General features: G+C 41.0%; 1 long non-coding RNA gene across 1 annotated transcript in view; it reads left to right on the forward strand.

Moving 5' to 3' along the window:
* The window catches only part of LOC148126025 (uncharacterized), a 55,650-nt gene extending 48,211 nt beyond the window's left edge, over positions 1–7,439 (forward strand). Inside the window, exon 4 of the long non-coding RNA XR_015742546.1 lies at positions 7,149–7,439. This is a non-coding gene — a long non-coding RNA (uncharacterized LOC148126025). The remainder of the gene's footprint in view (positions 1–7,148) is intronic.
* Positions 7,440–19,596: the final 12,157 nt, after the last annotated feature.

Consider the following 19,596-nt stretch of genomic DNA (forward strand, 5'->3'; position numbering starts at 1 on the left):
GCTGGTAACTTGTGTTTTTAAAGTAGTCTAGATGTTCAATAATTCAGGCAAATGTCATACAAGACAGTGAGAAGAGAAATCAACAATCCCAAGATAAAAGCAGTTACACCCATTTTCTGTCTCTTCTGTTATTTTCCTATTTTGGATCTGAATCCAGCTAATGCAGCCCATTCCTTTACTTTATGCAAAGCAATAGCCCAGCTTTTAATGATCATCTCTTCCACTGTTAATTTACAAGTGCTCAGCACTCAGTGAGCACAGCAGAAAAATAGAAATCACTTCCAATAGATTACTGTATTGAGAGTTTGCAAGTGAGATATAAGCAGAACGTTATCTTTAATATTTTAGTAGTAGTGCAGGAAAAATATTACTTTTTTAAAACCTCAAAGATTATGTGCAGACGTTCTGTGTTTACCTTTCCACACCAACCATTTAAATGTTTATCCTTGAAACTAACCAAGGGCCCTCCTGCCTTCTCTTGACTGGAGAAGTTCTCTTCGAGGTCTTATATTAACTAGAAATCACATTGTCTTGAATTTTCTCAAAGTCATTCAATGCAACCAGATACTTTGCATTTTGGTTCAGGTTAGATGACAAAATAAACTGTACATCTATGCTTTTTGGCTAGTCCATTGACTCAATAAGTTATATTCCCATGCTCATTGGATTCTGAGTATTCTCATAAATGCACACTTTGGAAGTTACTTAAAACAACCCTGCACAAATGTTTCCTTCCTTCCTTCCTTCCTTCTTTTTTTCCTTCCTTTCTTCCTTCCCTCCCAATACTTGAATTCCTTTTTTCCTTGGAAAAGAATGAGTAACAACAATGGAAATCAGTTGGATGGTGGAATAGACATTCCAAAGACATACATGATTGGATTCAGGGGTGGGATTAAAAAATTTTAACGATCAGTTCATAATTCATATTCTAACTGCGGCCAGATTAGCATTTGCCCAGTGCTGGAAATCATCCCGTTTACCTACAGATCAATTGGTCATTCAGAAAATATGTGACTGCGCAGAAATGGACAATTTAACCATAGCTCTTAAAAATAAAGAGTCTTCAGCATTTGATAATAATTGGAATGCGTGGTATAATTGGTTATATCAGAGATAAACTGTTCAATATGAGCATAAATAAGCATAAATAACCATAAATGGTGATAAGATGTGTATATTTAAAGTAAGGTAGGAGAATTGGATCTCGTAAACTGTCAAAAAGAATATCTGTCTGGTTTTAACGTATTTTCTTTTTTCTTCCGTCTCTTTGTTTTTTTCTCTCTTTTATACTTCTTTTCTCCCTTTTCGGTCGCAAGACCAGCGTTTTTTTTTTCTCTTCCTCTCTCTTTCTCTTCTTTCTTTCTTCTTTTCTCTCTCTGTTTCTTATGTAATGTTGTTATGTTATTTTTTTAATTGTAAATTCAATAAAATTTATATATAAAAAAAAATTTTAACGATCAGTTCTGTGGGTGTGGCTAGGTGGGCAAAAAGGGAGACCTCAGCCTAGTTGAAAATTACAGACCAATTTCTTTATGCTGTGTCACCTGTAAAGTCATGGAATCAACTAATCAATCCATTATCGTCCACTTAGAGATAAACAACCTACTCTCTAATAAACAATTTGGTTTCAGAAAAAAACTATCCAGTAATCTGCAACTCTTACACTGCAAAAACATATGGACTACAAACTCGATCAGGGCAAAGCAATAGACACAATTTACATAGACTTCTGTAAAGCCTTTGATTCAGTGGTACACAACAAACTACTCCTAAAACTAAAATCATATGATATCTCTGGACATCTGCATAACTGGATAGAAGCTTTCCTGTCAAACAGACAACAAATGGTCAAAATTGGGAGCATCCTATCAAATCCTGTACCTGTCAACAGTGGTGTCCCTCAAGGCAGTGTTCTAGGACCAACTCTCTTCATACTCTACATGAATGACCTCTGTGATCATATTAAGAGCAACTGCATTCTTTTCGCTGATGATGTAAACCTATTCAGCACCACTGACAATACTGCTATCCTTCAAAAAGACCTCGACTATGTATCAGAATGGTCAAACAAATGGCAACTTCAAATCTCAACAAATAAATGCTCTGTCTTACATATTGGCAAAAAAAATCAGAAAATAAAATACAAACTGAATAGTCAAGACCTTGCTGATGATCCAAACTCTGTCAAGGACCTTGGAGTATTCATCTCTAATGATCTAAGTTCTAGAGTCCACTGTAACTACAGAGCCAAAAAGGCATTAAAAGTTGTTAACCTAATCCTGTGTAGCTTTTTCTCCGGTAATATCACACTACTAACTAGAGCATACAAAACATTTGCTAGACCAATACTTGAATACAGCTCATCAGTCTGGAACCTGCATTACGTATCTGATATTAACACAGTTGAGAAAGTCCAGAAATATTTCACAAGAAGAGTTCTCCATTCCTCTACTCGTTGCAGAATACCTTATGCCACCAGACTTGAAATTTTAGACCTAGACAACCTAGAACTACGCTGCCTTCAGTCCGATCTAAGTATAGTACATAAAATTATATATTGCAATGTCCTACCTGTCAATGAATACTTCAGCATCAGCCATAACAATACAAGAGCACACAATAGATACAAACTCACAGTAAACCGCACCAAACTTGATTTCAGGAAATACGATCTTCAGCAACAGAGTGGTCAATGTCTGGAATACTCTATCTGACTCTGACTTTCTTCCCCAAACCCCCAAAACTATTGGGGTCTATTATTGACCTCACCCCTTTCCTAAGAGGTCTGTTGGGGGCGTGCATAAGCGCACCAACGTGCCTACCATCCCTGTCCTATTGTTCCTTTTTATTTTTCTTATATGAATCCATTTCATGTATTCATAACTATGTATATACTTATACCTGTTATCTTATCATCGCTTGACAAAATAAATAAAATAAATAAATAAATAAAATGTCATGTGACAGGGTGGGCGTGGCTTCTTTTGTTTTTTGAGGGGTTTTTTTTGGCAGCAACTCCCCCTCCCCATTTTGGGGGCCTTCTGGGCTGTTTTTACTCCCAGAAGCCTTCCCTGGAACCAGCCAGGGGCATGATTTGCTGGTTCTCTGAACTGCACAGAATTGCTAGAATCCCACCCCTGCTTGGATGTATGATCTCTCAGTCAAAGAAGTCACTATAAAGGAGAGGGATTTTAATCATGCAGTCTCAGCTTGTCTTTGATATTACTTTTCTTCCCTTCCCTCCTGGAAACCCTTGAATATGGTTGTGGGGGAAAGGGAAAGAAACCACCAGCCATGCTCTTGAGGAGCAAGTGAAGTGCCATCTACCTTGGCATCTAGAGCCAACATGGCAATGAGAGGAACCCGCCACCTAATTCATTTCTCTTATAGCTGCAGTGCTTGCAGTGAGGAATTTTAGAGGCCTCTTAGAGCTCTATTTCCTCAGTCAGCTGCATTCACAATGCTCTGCCTAACAGAGGAGGGGGCCTCAAAGTAGTTGACTAGGAGTATCGTGAAATCGGAACTGCTGACACTGCCTGAAATCCCCTAGTTGTTTACCTATCCTACTTCCCAATCCCTGGATCTACTTTACTCAGTGCGATATTTCATAGCAAGTGGGCTAGCAGCCACATCTGGTAGCCCATGGGAAGTTTTGCATTAGACTTCCCCAACAACCACAGCACAAACATAAGTGAGAGAGGCTTAATGGATCCTTGGTGAAGTTTCCCATTACCTTTGTACAACATCTTCTAAGTCATCCAATCACCATTGTGCCAAAATAAGAGTAAGGCATACAGACTTCTATACCTTCTGAGATTTTATTTATTTATTTGATTTGTCAATCGCTTACAAGATAATAGGTATAAGTATAAACATAGTTATGAATACATGAAATGGATACATATAAGAAAAATAAAGAAACAATAGGACACGGACAGTATATATGTTTTCTGAGGTTCTCACGGGTATTTGTATGTGGATCTTTGGTTGTTCCGGTTTTCTCCCGCGTAAGATTCGAAGTATCTAGGCAATGTTTCGATGAAGTCTCATTCATCATCTTCAGGCTTCTGTCTCCGGCTCTGTGCTTCTCAGAGTGATGTGAGATTGCAGCTGCTTCTTCCTTTTAACTGCTAGTGGGGTGGGACTTGATTGGGTGGGGGCTTGGCTGTGTTCTGATTGGGTGGGGTGTGTTCTCATTGGTAGGGGTTTTGGCTGTGTTCTGATTGGTTGGGGGTTGGCCGTGTTCTGATTGGTTGGAGGCGTGTTCTGTTCAGGTGGGGGCTTGGTTGTGCTCAGGTTAGTCTTAGTTGCTGGGGGATTTGAGTTGGTGAGCTGTGATCTTGCTGTTTGGCTTCGAGTTCGTGGTCGTGCTGCATCTTCATAGTGGGTGTCGCTTTGCTTCATGTATGGCTCGGAGGGGTTTGAAGTGGGTAGTGATGCAGCTGCAGTGCAGCTTCTGGTCCATGGTCGTGTCTCATCTTCTGAGTGGGTGTGAGTCTGTTTTCTACATGGAAGTGTGGTGGTGGCATCTTGTGTGGCTCTCATGGGTGTGGGTCTGGTGTCCTTCTTCATGTTAGGTACTCGTCTGTTCATGAGGGCGGGTTTCCAAATGGCTGGAAGGCGGGAGGTGTCATCTCATTTGTTCATGCTGTGTGGGCGTTTTTCTATCTCTATGGCTTCTCTGATTATTCTGCTGTTGAAGTGTTCGGTTTTGGCGATAGTTCTGGTATTTTTAAAATCAATTTCATGTCCTGTGGCTTTGAGGTGTTGGACCAGGGAAGAGGTCGTTTCTTCTTTTTTGATTGAGTTCTTATATTCTTCAATGCGTGCACTTATTCTTCTGTTAGTTTGTCCAATGTATGTGGTAGGGCAGGCAGTGCAGGGGATTTCGATACTCCTTGGTTTTCTAATTCGATTTTGTCTTTGGGGTTTCTTAGGATGGTGGATATTTTTCTGTTTGTGCAGAATGCTGTTTTGATGTTGTGTTTTTGGAGGATCTTGCTGATTTTGTCTGTAGTGCCTTTTATATATGGGAGGAGGGCTTTGCCGTTTTCTTGTTCTCTGTCTTGGATTTTGGTTGGGGTTTCTTTTTGGATTAGGTGGGTAATCTTCTTTCTTTGGAATCCATTGGCTGTAAGTACGTTGGTGAGAGTGTGTAGTTCGGTTTTTTGGTGTTGTTCATCGGCTAAGCATTTTGTTCTGGAGATGAGTGTCTTGGCTACGGAATTGATCTGCACTGCCTGCCCTACCACATACATTGGACAAACTAACAGAAGAATAAGTGCACGCATTGAAGAACATAAGAACTCAATCAAAAAAGAAGAAACGACCTCTTCCCTGGTCCAACACCTCAAAGCCACAGGACATGAAATTGATATTAAAAATACCAGAACTATCGCCAAAACCGAACACTTCAACAGCAGAATAATCAGAGAAGCCATAGAGATAGAAAAACGCCCACACAGCATGAACAAACGAGATGACACCTCCCGCCTTCCAGCCATTTGGAAACCCACCCTCATGAACAGACGAGTACCTAACATGAAGAAGGACACCAGACCCACACCCATGAGAGCCACACAAGATGCCACCACCACACTTCCATGTAGAAAACAGACTCACACCCACTCAGAAGATGAGACACGACCATGGACCAGAAGCTGCACTGCAGCTGCATCACTACCCACTTCAAACCCCTCCGAGCCATACATGAAGCAAAGCGACACCCACTATGAAGATGCAGCACGACCACGAACTCGAAGCCAAACAGCAAGATCACAGCTCACCAACTCAAATCCCCCAGCAACTAAGACTAACCTGAGCACAACCAAGCCTCCACCTGAACAGAACACGCCTCCAACCAATCAGAACACGGCCAACCCCCAACCAATCAGAACACAGCCAAACCCCCTACCAATGAGAACACACCCCACCCAATCAGAACACAGCCAAGCCCCCACCCAATCAAGTCCCACCCCCACTAGCAGTTAAAAGGAAGAAGCAGCTGCAATCTCACATCACTCTGAGAAGCACAGAGCCGGAGACAGAAGCCTGAAGATGATGAATGAGACTTCATCGAAACGTTGCCTAGATACTTGAATCTTACGCGGAGAAAACCCGAACAACCAAAGATCCACATATATATATATATATATATATATATATATATATATATATATATATATATGTTTTCTGAGGTTCTCGCGGGTATTTGTATGTGGATCTTTGGTTGTTGGGTTTTCTCCCGTAAAATTCGAAGTATCTAGGCGCGTTTGATGAAGTCTCATTCATCATCTTCAGGCTTCTGTCTTTGGCTCTTGCCGAAGAAGCAAGAGAAGCAAGAGCCGAAGAGAGAAGCCTGAAGATGATGAATGAGACTTCATCGAAACGTTGCCTAGATACTTCAAATCTTGGGAGAAAACCCGAACAACCATATATATATATATATATATATATATATATATATATATATATATATATATATATATATATATTTTCTTAAGTTTTGGTACTTACATGTATGGCATTGGCTTTGCTCAGGTATTTTCCCATGTCATAGTAATTGTGCTTTTAAAGTTGTAGTGACGTTTCAGCAGAATCTCATCTGCCCAGAAGCCTGATGATGGCAGATGAGATTCTGCTGAAACATCGCTACAACTTTAAAAGCACAGCTACTATGACGTGGGAAAATACCCGAGCAAAGCCGAATGCCATACATGTAAGTACCCGCGAAAACTTAAGAATATATATATATATATATCTCAAAGGTGAGAGAATGGCCTCAGCTGTTCAAAGAGTGCTCCCCCTCCTATTCTGAATCTAACCAAAATCAGCTTCAAAACATATAAACCATTGTTTGGGAGGCCACTCTGGCAATTGCAGAATCAGAAACATGAAAGGCAAGAGAGGCTCAGCAATGGAGAAAGCAAATTTCCTGCCAGGGTTGTTTCCTGCTTCTTCAAGAATAGGCAAATAGCACTTCAGTTCAGCAGTGAGAAAAGTCCCCAGAATGGACTTTTCCAGAATGGAGCATAATGGTGTGAATCTTGGCATGAGATTTTGCTTATTGATATTACTGGTTTCACTTCTGTTTTGTTGTTATTTAAAGACATTGCCATTTAGATTTTGGTTTTTCTCCACCCATCCAGATCACACTGGTTGCAGCTCTCTTGCTCAACTTGCCACTGGCCTTGGGACTAAACAACATAGTCAGGAGGGAGCAAGTATGAAGCTTAGATCAACTGTAATGCTTTTGCCTACAGAATATATGAGCTTCCATCATCACACCACTTGATCACAGGACAGCGTTGTTGAACCACATGGAATCTCTTTATTGTATTAAATGTAGGGTGACATTGACAAGGGAGATCAGTACATAACAGTTTCTTTTTTAAAAATGTTTTCAGATGTTCCAGATTAGACCTTTAACGTACACTCAACCCAGCTACAAAGTCACAAATGGCACTGTCGTAATTTCAAATGAGAGTGTCATTTGAGTGTCAAACTCAAGGCCCAGGGGCCAGATCCAGCCCATGGGGCATTTAGATCTGGCTCACAGGGCTGCCCTGGAAACAGCGAAGGACCAGCCTGTGGGGCCTCTGTTAGCAAAAATGGAGCTTGTGAGGGCTGCACACAGCACTCCCAAGCTGCATTTTCATTTCTAGAGGGTTGTTTTGGTCCCAGCCAAAAACAAAGCTCACAAGAGCCTCACACAGCCCCCTCCCCGAGCTCCGTTTTCACTGGCAGAGGGTTGCAGGAGAGCATGGGCAACTGAAAACGGAGTTTGGGAGTGCATTTTTACTGTCAGGGCACTCGCACCACCACAGGTGCCCCTTGACATGAGTGACATCATACTGGCCATGCCCACCCAGGCCCCTTGAGGTCAAACACAACCCTGATGCAGCCCTCAATGAAATTGAGTTTGACACCCCTGATCTATAGTCTTGAAATAATTCGCCTAAATAATAGATAATATTTTACAGATTGTAGGACAAACATACCTCCTGACATTCGTCAATCATGTTTCATCCAATACATTCCTTCTTTTAAAATCCTCTTTGTATTCATTCAGATCTACGGTATCTTTGTAATCATAAGGTCCAGTAGCATGAGAGAGTTTTACTCTTCTGATCCCTAAATTAGGCAGGAAAAATCTACATTAGCATAGCAACACAAAGAGTCATTGGTTGAGAATGGGTATCTATAGAAACTGAATAAACAAGTAAACATGTGCATTATGAATAAAACAAACAAATAGAAAAAGGTTCCCAGGAATGTGTAACATTCAGGTGTTTTAGCATTCTTAGATGGAGCTTGCCATTTGGAATGAGGTCTCCTCTGTTATTTAGAATGGCTTCCACTTTGATAGCATTCCAGAAGACTTAGTTGCTATTCCAGGCCTGGGAAGATAGTGGGGGGATATAGATGTCCTTGATATGTGTCGCATATATTTTTATAGTTGGTTGCCTGGATTCTCTATCTTATTTATTTCCATCATTGTATTTTTATTTGCTTGATTGTATTTCTATCTTGTTTTCTTTATATTGTGAGCCACCCAGAATTGTTATGAAATTGGGTGGCACCCAAAATCAAATCAAATAAATAAATAATCCATCTCTTCTATCCACTTGCATTGAGTTTTCTTTGGGAGCAGTTCTAAACAATTCTAGAAGTTTAGTGGCAAGATAGAAGAAGGAAGAAGGAAGAAGGAAGAAAGGAGGAGGAGGAGGAGGAGGAGGAGGAAGAAGGAAGAAGGAAGGAAGGAAGGAAGAAGGAAGGAGGAGGAGAAGGAGAAGGAGATCATCAGCAGTATTCTTCACCCATAGTACATGAAATGCAGTGTCATGTTTTTACTTACTAGTATTCATGTGGTAGATACTAATTTGATTGCAGAATTCATTGATTTTTGAGGTTTGTACAAACCATAAATTAACCAGTCAGAGTTGGTCTGCACAGCTTGCTGAACATAAACAAGATAATTATGGTTGAACTATCCAAGTTCTACATGCTGTGCAAATGCAACTGCCAAGTCTTTTACTGAACAAGTTAATCGTGTTCTGTGAACATAACCATTCTATTAAATGAAAGCAACTCTGGCAAAACAATTGAACATAAAGTGAAAAAGAAAATAGAACCTAGAAAAGGATTTTAAGGCCACATATATCAGTTTTGCAGGTACAATATTGCGTACTGTACATTTATATGCTCTAGTTTATATACTAATATTCAGACTGCGTGAGAGAATTTACCTTAGTCAACCATTAAACAATAAAAACATTTAGACAAATAAAAAGATATTTGCCAGGCACTTCAAATGCAATGAGGTCAAGTGGCCAGATACTTGAATAGGGAAGTTCTTTGTGGTATCTGATTATCTCTCTCCTTTGTGCCTATAGAGCAGTGTTTCTCAAAGTTGATAACTTTGTGTGGACTTCATCTCCCAGAACTCCTTTGATAGCTAGGGAATTCTGGGAGTTGACATTCACACAATCTTAAAGTTGCTAAGGTTGACAAACAGAGCTCTAGAGGATGCTTGGTGAAAAGGTCAGATAACTCTTCTGGCTAAAAGTTTGCATGTCATCAGGAACTTCCTCTATGAGGGCTCCATCGTGACAGTGCAATTCTGCAGGTTCTGTTTGTGGCAAATAAGTCTGATGACTCACAGAGTTTTTCTTCACTAGCCTCTAATCACAGAAGAAACATGCCCCAGCGGCCTCTTTTTTTTTTTTTCCTTATTAAATTCATCGATGCCCAGCCCATACCTGAGCAATTGTAAGCTGTCTTTAGCAGTGTTTTAATAGTTTTTATCTCCTTTTGCCTAAACACTTGTTGTGGATGCAATCTGATATACTTCGCTGGTCACTACAAAGATGGCACGGCGAGGTGAACCTTAGACTGGCCCATCTCCTTTTGGATACTTGAGGCTAGTGCAACCAGAACATTTCCTTCCTTTCTGGTCTCCAACAATTCTCCTTTCTAGGTCTTTTCTACTTGGGGCACCCTGTAGGTGAGTCTAGTCCTTTGAAACGCCCCAGACCTGTTTCTGAACCAAGCCAGATCTTATTTGACAGACAGGGGATTGCAGAAACAGATAAATCTGCTAAGTCCAGATTTAAAAGTAGCCATCCTAACAGCTTACAGGCCTGAGGGAAGAACTGTGCTTAGTTGCATTTGGCAGTGTGACTAAACTACCCTTTTTATCTGTTAGAAACCTGGGTTTAGCACTCTTCAGGTAGGACACTATACTAGTCTGTAAAAATAGCCTTGAAGACAGATTGTGGGTTGCCCACCTGCTACAGTACAGAATTTTCCTCCCCATGCCTATCAGTTATTAAAGCTGACAGGTGCATTGGGGGTGGGCAGGATTGTGTGTTGTGGTAAGGGGGAGTCTCCTACTGCATATTGTGTAAGTTAAATTTTCTGTAGTGCAGCAAGAGCTTCCTACTTGATATATTGAGCAACTCCTCCCCCCACCCCGCTTGGTGTGTGCTCAGTTGTAGGAAGCAGCAAATAGTACCTTAAAAGAAAATCTGGCATCCCATGGAGTTTTCTAAGTACTGTTCTCAAACAGAAAATAAGTATGGTTTTAGGACTGTTTCTGCTAATATGTGGAGTATGTTCCTCCAGCTCAGTGAAGAAATGTTTGCTTTTAAAGAATGTGCATACTTTTTCTCTCACTCAGAATACACATTTAGAAAACAGAACTGCCTTCGTTTAGGATTTTGTCTTTCATGCAGATTTCTCTAGGCTGGATCTCTCCAGGTATATTGAATATACTTTCCTTTATCCCTAACAATAATTGGTCAACCCACATGGTGGGCAACTGTTGTGAGAAAACTACTTCACTTTATAGTTTCAAGTATTCAGATATGAACATGGATTGCTAAAATTTCTGTTGCGCATCCAGTTTTCATCGTGCAGCTTCAATTTGCTTATTTCTTTATATATTATAGGCTATTCCAAACTGCTGACTAAGCTGCATACCACTGCAACTGGAATTAAAATCATACATGCAGCCAATGAAAAATAGGAACTTAAAATGCTCCTCTAGAACTAGGGTTTGTATGTATCATCATCATCATCATCATCATCATCTTCATCATCATTATCATCCCTGATATCACGTCTCAGTGTCAGCTAATTCAGACCAGCCTGCTTCACTTGATGGAACAACCAGGGTTTTAGTAGTTCCTTAAAGTCAGGAGCATAGGAACCAATTGCACATTGGGGTGCAGTCTTCCAGAGGATGATGGTACCAATGAGAAAACACAATTACAGTACCCATGACAGTACCATTATTTAACTGAAGGATCATATAGCAAGCCCCCGCCCACACTAAATATTAGGTGGACAGGAGACAGTAGCCTTTCAGATACCCTGGCCCTGACTATGAAGGGGTTTAAAGGTGATGACCAGCACCTGGAATTGCCCTTGGAAGCCATCTGGCAACAGTGCAACTTTCATGTTGGATATGTTCTTCATTGTTGGATGTGTTCTTGATGGTGCATTTATCACTGCCCAAGCCATTGCATTATGAATCAACTGTAGTGTATTACAACTTTTCAAAGAGACACCCAGGTAGAGTGAGTCTTTAGAGTAGTCTAACGGCGGCTAAGGCATTATTAGCATGAGCGATACCTGGCATTCCATGAAAGGTCAAAATTGAGCTGAGTGAAAGCCTTTCTAGCCATTACTGCCATTTGAGTGGTGAGTCCCAGGGGAAACCCAAATTATAAATATCTCTATCCAGCGTTAGTTAACATGGAAATAACCAGTCTTCAATTCGTTGCTCAGTCCTGCTGTGGTTCAGTTTCAACCACTTCCTTTCCTTCCCGACCAAGAGAGACTTGAGAGATCTGGAGAGCACTTTGACATCAGTGGTTGAGATGTAGAACTAGGGAACCAATAGGGTGTAGGTGAAACAGACCTATACGGATGGATGATTTTGCCCAGTGGTTTCATATAGGTGCTGAATAGGAGCAGGGAAAGCATTGAGTCAAGCGATTGATCTGGGTCTCAATTTCTTTCCCCAACTTCAACTGGAACCATCCAATTCATCCTAGTCCTCACCTTCAGATAACAGCTGAGTGCCATTATTGATGGTATTGAAAGTCAGTGATAGATCAAGCAGAACTAGAACTAGAAAGGTCACACCACCCTTATCCTAGTCATGCCAGAGATTATCAATATGTGATCAACACCATCTCCAGGATGAACCTGACCTTAAAACTGAATTTAAATGGATCCAGATAATCTGTTTCCTTTAGGGTCTCTGCACTTACAACCCAACCATGTGCTCTCTTCTATCTTTTCCAAGGTCATATCCAATATATCTAGAAAAAGCAATGACTTCTTGAGGAGAAAGGGCAGCACCTCTCCTTCAAGGAATGATACAACATTCCATCTCTCAAGGATGCATTTATCTACCCAGCTTATGGAAGCTTTCATAGACCAAGAAAGGCAGGGATTCAAACAACAGGTGTCTGAGCTGATACCTCAAGAAATCCTCTTTGCTTCCTCAAAGCTTAAAGGATCCAATGCATCCCAGATAACACTGCATGATGGAACCTCCAGTCATATTCTCTGGATCTGTATAGGTGGCATCTAGGCTCCAAGCAAGTCTGAGAATCTTTGTCTTCCAGTGGCCTGGAAAATTCCTCACAATAGTCCCTAAGATGATATTTCTGTCTGTTCTTACTCAGTAGAATATGACTCATTTATTGATGGTACTGAAAGCACTGAGCGCCCTGGACAGCAGTTTATGAGTCCAGTCAGATCAAAGCAGAGAAACATTGATATCCCGCTGTTCTTATCAGCATTGGACCTGAGCTCTTACTTGATCAGATTCACTCTGATCAAGGCACCTCTTGGTTTGCTTTATTCCCTGAAACCCCTGAGGAAACCAAAGAGTCCCCTGGGTTATCAAGTCCAAGGCTCCTTATTCCAGCAGATGGTTAAGCCCTCAGAGGAACCGCCTACCTTCTGCTTGAGAAATTCCCAAATTGCTCTGTGGAAACCAGATAGCTCTATTAAAATCTGGGGTGGACCAATCAAACAGGCTTGTGGCATTGGAACAATTAGGGAGTGATCCAATTCAAGGAGCAGAAGTTAATGTTGCCACAGCCCCAAGAGAAAACCCAACTCTAGTATATGGCCTCTGGCATCCATCAGGTTTGGTCTTTCACAACGTGGGACAGATCCATGTCTGTCAAGATATCCATGAACTCCTGAGCTGCCTCCCACCCTTCTCCCAGAGCAAGCAGATTGATCCCTGAGAACCACCCATGCGATAAGTTCCAATTGTTTGGGTAGGGAAGCCAGCTTGCAGCAGGTAGGAGAGTATATAAGCAGAATTCTCACCTTGTCCCTAGAGCCCAACCTTACTAACAGAGTCTTACATCACATCACACCCTGTCCCCTGAATTCATGCCTGCTGCACGACCAGAAACTCAAGAGGACATATTTCCGAAAAGGAAAAATGTCCCTCCACACTCAACCAGGTTTTGTTTAGATTAGATTAACAGAGTTGGAAGGGACCTTGTAGGTCATCTAGTCCAACCCCACACCCAAGCAGGAGACCCTACACCATTTCTGACAAATGGCAGTCCAATCTCTCCTTGAAAGTCTCAAGTGATGGTGCTCCCACAACTTCCGAGGGAAAACTGTTCCATTGGTTGATTGTTCTCGCTGTCAGAAAGTTTCTCCTTATTTCCAGGTTAAATCTCTCCTTGTTCAGTTTCCATCCATTATTCCTTGTCCGGCCTTTGGGTACTTTAGAAAATAGCTTGACCCTGTGGCAGCCCCTCCAATTTTGGAACATGGTGTGATAAAATATTCATATGCATGAAATCTCCCTGACTATTCTAAGCTTTGGTTACATGGAAGGAAGGGTAAAATAGATGGAAATTCACCTTGTATTGCTTCAGCTATGTAAAGACAGCATCACCTGAAATTTGAGATGGAACAACTTGGAACAAACTCACCTCTGGAAGAGAGCTTTTTTTTTTTAACCTTGTGGGCACTTTTCGCTTATGTAGGTAGCCCTTAACTCAAAACCACAATTGGTACCAGAGCTTCCATCACTAAGCAATACAGCCGTTAAGTAAGTCATACCCAATTTTAAGGCCTTTGTTGTTAAATGAATCTGCCCCCCCCCCATTGACACTGATTCTTAGAAGCCCCCCCTGAGAAAGGCATAAATGGCAATCACATAACCCTGGGAAGCTGCAACCATCCTAAATATATGCCAGTTGCCAAGCACCCAATTTTTGATCACATGACTGCATGGATGTTGTGATGGTCATAAATTCAAGGACTGGTCATTGATCACTTTTTTTTCAGGGCTATCATATCTTTGAACAGTCATTAACTGAATGATTGTAAGTGAGGTTTACTTCCATGGTGTCCCACTCACAAAGGAGACATCCTGGTGAGGAAAGGTGCTTTTTCCACACACACTCACACACACACCCCAAATGTCTGCTGCAGTAGACCCTGATCAATCGTGTACCATTTACCAGAAGGCAAACTAATAAAGTCATTCCATGCCATTCTTTCTAGACCCCACGGGGATACTTTTTACACCTCTGCCCCCAGTAACTTTTGGTTTTCAGCCACTGGGCATCCATCCAAACAAAACATTGGTCTACAGCTGCTTGCCGTTTAGATTCTCTAAGAATACATAACAGTGCCTGTGTCTGTCCCAGGGGCATTTGCAGAAAAAAAAAATCTGGGTTCTTTTAAAATAAAAGTATATAATACAAGAATGAAATCACTGGAGCAAGGACCAGATTGCCAACGCTGAACTAGCATGTGTCTTGAGTTGAAAGCAAGTCTGGCCTCCAGGGAGAGGATGGGATGGGGCAGATATGGGTGCTGTGTGAGGTTTAGCGGTCAGGAAATGCTAAGGATATTTAAGCCTGGACGGGGGAATTCCCATCCACCACTCTTTTCCTCTGTCCATGAATGACTAGCAGCAGCCTTCTATGGTTCCTGGGAATGTCACTTCTCCTGCTTCCAGCTCAGATTAGTTGGTCTGATTTGCATGCCTGTGTTCCTCATGCCCAAAGCGTTCATCAGCCACAATGAAACTGTGTGTCATTTTCTTTCTTCTTCTTCTTTTTCCCTCGCAGTTAGCTAGTACAGGAATGTGGGTTCATCCCTCTTTCATGGAATGAGCGTTGGTGTAGGGGTGGTTTGCTCTGTGAGCATGAAACAGATGTCTGCCCGTGGATGCTTTATCTCTGCCAAGTGACGTGAGTGATGTAGAACTGGGAGAAGGGAAAGTACAAGCTCTCCTCTGCTTTATCCTTCACCTCTCTGTGTAAGTACATCACTTCGGAGTAATGTGTCATTAAGTGGTTCAGAAAGTTCTTGCTTCATGTTCCCGAATCAAATTAAGGTTCAGTTCCACCCAATTAAGGTTCAGGTCCACCCAACCCAATGTATTTCTTTGCACCTAGAAAGATAGCAAGCAGAATTTCGCCCTTCCTTGTAGCTATCACCATATCCCAAAGGAGAACTTCTTGCCATGTTATGACTGGTCTCATATTTCCTCCTAGAATTCCCCAGATTTACAAGCTGGGTTCCTCAAAATGTTGCATTTTGGGAGCTATAGGGAAAAAAAACTTAAATGATTCTTGATTGGAATATCCCCATGTTCATCATATACCAAATATGCATATGAGTCTTTTTAAGTTGCATGAAAGCTCACTGTGTTACAATAGAAGTTAGACTGATTGTAATGTTTAACCATCCGGACTTGTTGCTTGTGTTTTGATTTGTCTTAATAACAAATGCTAACAGAGTATCATCTTCCACCCAACAAAGATTAATTTTTTTTTCTTTTCTGACATTCATAATTTTGCTCCTGAAATCTGATATTGCAATCTTATACTAACTTGCTTGGAATAAAACCTATTAAATTCAAGCATACAATTACACCATACCCAGAAGTGGTATTCAGCAGGTTCTGACCAGTTCTGGAGAACCAGTAGCGGAAATTTTGAGTAGTTTGGAATCCCACCTCTGACTGGCCCCATTCTCATCTATTCTCTGCCTCCTGAGTCCCAGGGTCTTCTTTTATTGCCCTACACAGGAGAACAGAGCTGGAAAGCAGGTTAGTGTGGTGGGGAAGGAATGGGATTTTGCAGTATCCTTCCCCTGCCACGCCCATCAAGCCACGCCCACCAAGCTGCGCTCGGAGAACCGGTAGTAAAAAAAATTGAATCCCACCAATGACCATGTCTTTTATTCATTTAAGCCACTCGATTTCATTGAGTGGCTCGATTTCATTGAGGACCGCATCAGGGTTATAATTGACTTCGGAAGGCTGGGGTGGGCGTGGCCAGTGTGGGTATGGCCAGCTCAACGTCACTCATGCCGGGGGCGCCTGTGGTGTAGCCCAAGCACTCTGCCAGAGAAAATGGGCTCCTGAGCTCTGTTTTTGGCTGCAGTGGCCTTCTGCAACCCTCTGTCAGTGAAAATGGAGCTCAGGAAGCAGCCCTCTCGAGTTTTGTTTTCACTGTCAGAGGCACCGTGGGCTGTTTCCAAGGCGGTACCACTGGCCAAATCTAAGCACTCCACAGGCTGTATCTAGGCCCCAGGACTTGAGTTTGACACCCCTGATTTAAGCCAAGGGTCCCTAAACCCTTCATGAAGTTTCAGGTAATTCATCAACCCTCAAATATTTATTATATGAAAATAATTTAATAAATGCCATTTTACCTAATACTATTAATAACTACTACTACAATCCCTTGCTCGGTCCCATTGACCCTACGGGACAATATTGACCACTTTGGAGAACCTTGATTTAGGCTGTTTGAATTTATTTTCAATATCACTTTAATATATTGAATGAAGGAACAGAACCTTAAATCTGAATCCTAAAGTCAACTATGCAAAATGCCCAGAAAAAAGAGCAGGCTGGCAGAGTCTGCTAAATGATAAAATGATGAAACTCAGTGAAAAAATCATGATTTGGAAAATTGTTGTTTTCTAAAATGCTGAAATTCTCAACAATGTCGGCTTCTTTATAGAAAATAAAAGTCAGTGCACTTTAAAAACAATAGTGAGAGCCATGGCATATGGAGCAGTTTATTAGAAAAAGAGAAGAATATATACTTATTCTAGAAAATTAAACACCTAAAACAGATTTCTCAACTTGGCAGCTTCTATATGTACTGGAGTTTTCATTAATCTTGGCCATGCTGAACGCGGATTATGGAATGAAAATTCAAAACATAGCAAAGCTGAAAACAGATTATGGGGGATGAAGAGACCTTGCAAGTAATCAGAATAACAGAACAGAATTGGAAGGGACCTATGAGGTCTTCTAGTTCAGGGGTCTCCAACCTTGACCGCTTTAAGACTTGTGGACTTCAACTTCCAGAGTTCTTCAGTCAGCTTTGCCAGCAAAGCTGACTGAAGAACTCTGGAAGTTGAAGTCCACAAGTCTTAAAGCGGTCAAGGTTGGAGACCCCTGTTCTAGTCCATCCCCCTGTTGAAGCAGGAAACCCTATACCATTTCAGACAAATGGTTATTCAATCTCTTCTTAAAATCATCCAGTGTTGAAGCACCCATAACTTCTGAAGGCAAGTCATTCCACCGTACTATATTTAGATTTACCAAAGAAGCAAATAAACTAAAAGGTATCTTTGATTAATCAGATCATTTTTAAAAGAATATTTTATTAATATGATTAATTGGCACAACAGGCCACATCCCTTTCTTATAACACAGGAGAAAAGGGGGGGTTCCCCCCGCATCCCCAGAATGGTGCCTGGTACAATTTACATGCTTACCACCTATGATCTAAGCATCTTTTTTTGCCATTCAGCTATATTAATATATTTGTATGCAAAGTTATAAATTAAATAAAAAATAGGTTTCAATAATGGGAAATTAAAGCCCTTACTGAGCTCAGGAGAACTAGTCAATTAGCCTATGAAGTAATTGATTAAAACTAATCTAATGAATCAACTAAGAAGTAATCTAATTTATCTGCTATAGAACAATATGCCCCAGCCTTTACAAACAACAGTTGTTACTACAGGCTATATAAGATATTGTGTGAGTGTGTGTTCAGTCAAGACAGGGACTTGGAATACAAACAGGAACAGTGTCACACATGCACACACCTACACACATATAAACAAGTCTAATAAAAATGGCCTTTCTAATGGTAATAATGAGTCTGAGAAGAAAGCTGTCCTTGGAACTAATGTTTTCACACATTTAATTTAAACTTAGCATCTCATTCAGGTATAAGATTTGATTTTAATTAAGTGATTCAGCAAATCCATTCATACATCCTTAGACTTAGGTCATAGAAGATGAAAGCAAGTGGAATAAACAAAGTCTCCTATGAAAAGGCTGAGTTTGACAAGAGGTTTTAAAAGGGGAAAAAAAACAAAAAACAAACAAACCCCCAAACACTTTTATGGAACTAATTTTTGTCCACCAAAATTATAAACAGCTGCAAGAGAAGATCTCTGAGAACAAACAACCATTTTTGCAGGATGCCATAATTGCACGTGCACTTGATTTTATAAGGGAAAAATACTATTTTCAAATTCAGTTCTTGTCCATAAGAATTGGAACATGACCAAATGTTTTACACTTGCACTTCTGAGCTTTCCTTGATCCCATTTCTTCTTTTTGCCTCTCCCTTATATTGGCATGGCCAGTTCTCCCTCAGAGATTAACCATCGTTTTCCAAATTGGAAAAAGCGACTGAATAGACATTGACTCATATCTAAAAGGGGCAGTGCAGTAACTCAGTGTTTAAGACTGGAAAGCCATCAGCCCAGGTTTGAGACGCAAGCACCATGTGTCAGGATGTGCTCCCGTCCTTGCCTTAACTCCTACCAAACTAGCAGTTTGAAAGCATACAAATGCAAGTAGGTAAATAGGTACCCACTTTGGTGCAAAGCTAACAGTGCTCCATGACATCATGCTGGCCACTTGACTGCAGAAATGACTTTGGATAGCACTGGTTCAATGGCCTTGAAACAGAGATGAGCACTGCTCACTATAATAGGCAATGAGTAGCGGAGTAAAATCTGCAGGGACTCCTTTTATTTTTGCTATCTAAGTGGTGTCCTCATTTTATAAAAACCATTTTGCTCTTTCCATGCTGATGTTTGTAGGTAATTTTATACCAGGAACCATAGCTCCTTATGGAAAATATCAGACCAGAAAAGAAATGACTTTACTCAGATGAAATTATTTGTCACCTCTTGTTCCGTTTCCTGGAGTATCTTCCAATTTACCCACCAGCTCTTTTCCTAAGCCTGCTGTCGTTGAGTGTTTGTGCATGTATGTGCACAAATGGAACACAGCTTGTAAGAAAAACAGAATTATATAGGAGTGTGATTCTTAGGAAAAAGAAACAAAGGCAAACAACCCAGAGTGCCTGTTGCACGTAGACACTTAGAAACATCTAGGGTCATTTGGGGCTCAGAACACTGTGAATGCCTCAGTGCTTAGTCATTTCAATATTTGAGAAAACTGTAAAGCCTACTTGGTTGTTTTTTTATTGTATTTTTGCCCAGTTACATTATGCATTGAACTCTCTTCCCCTTGGAAATTCC

The sequence above is a fragment of the Pseudonaja textilis genome, chromosome 3, assembly GCF_049901715.1.
Source record: "Pseudonaja textilis isolate UNSWEBS1 chromosome 3, rPseTex1.2, whole genome shotgun sequence".
Lineage (NCBI taxonomy): Eukaryota > Metazoa > Chordata > Lepidosauria > Squamata > Elapidae > Pseudonaja > Pseudonaja textilis.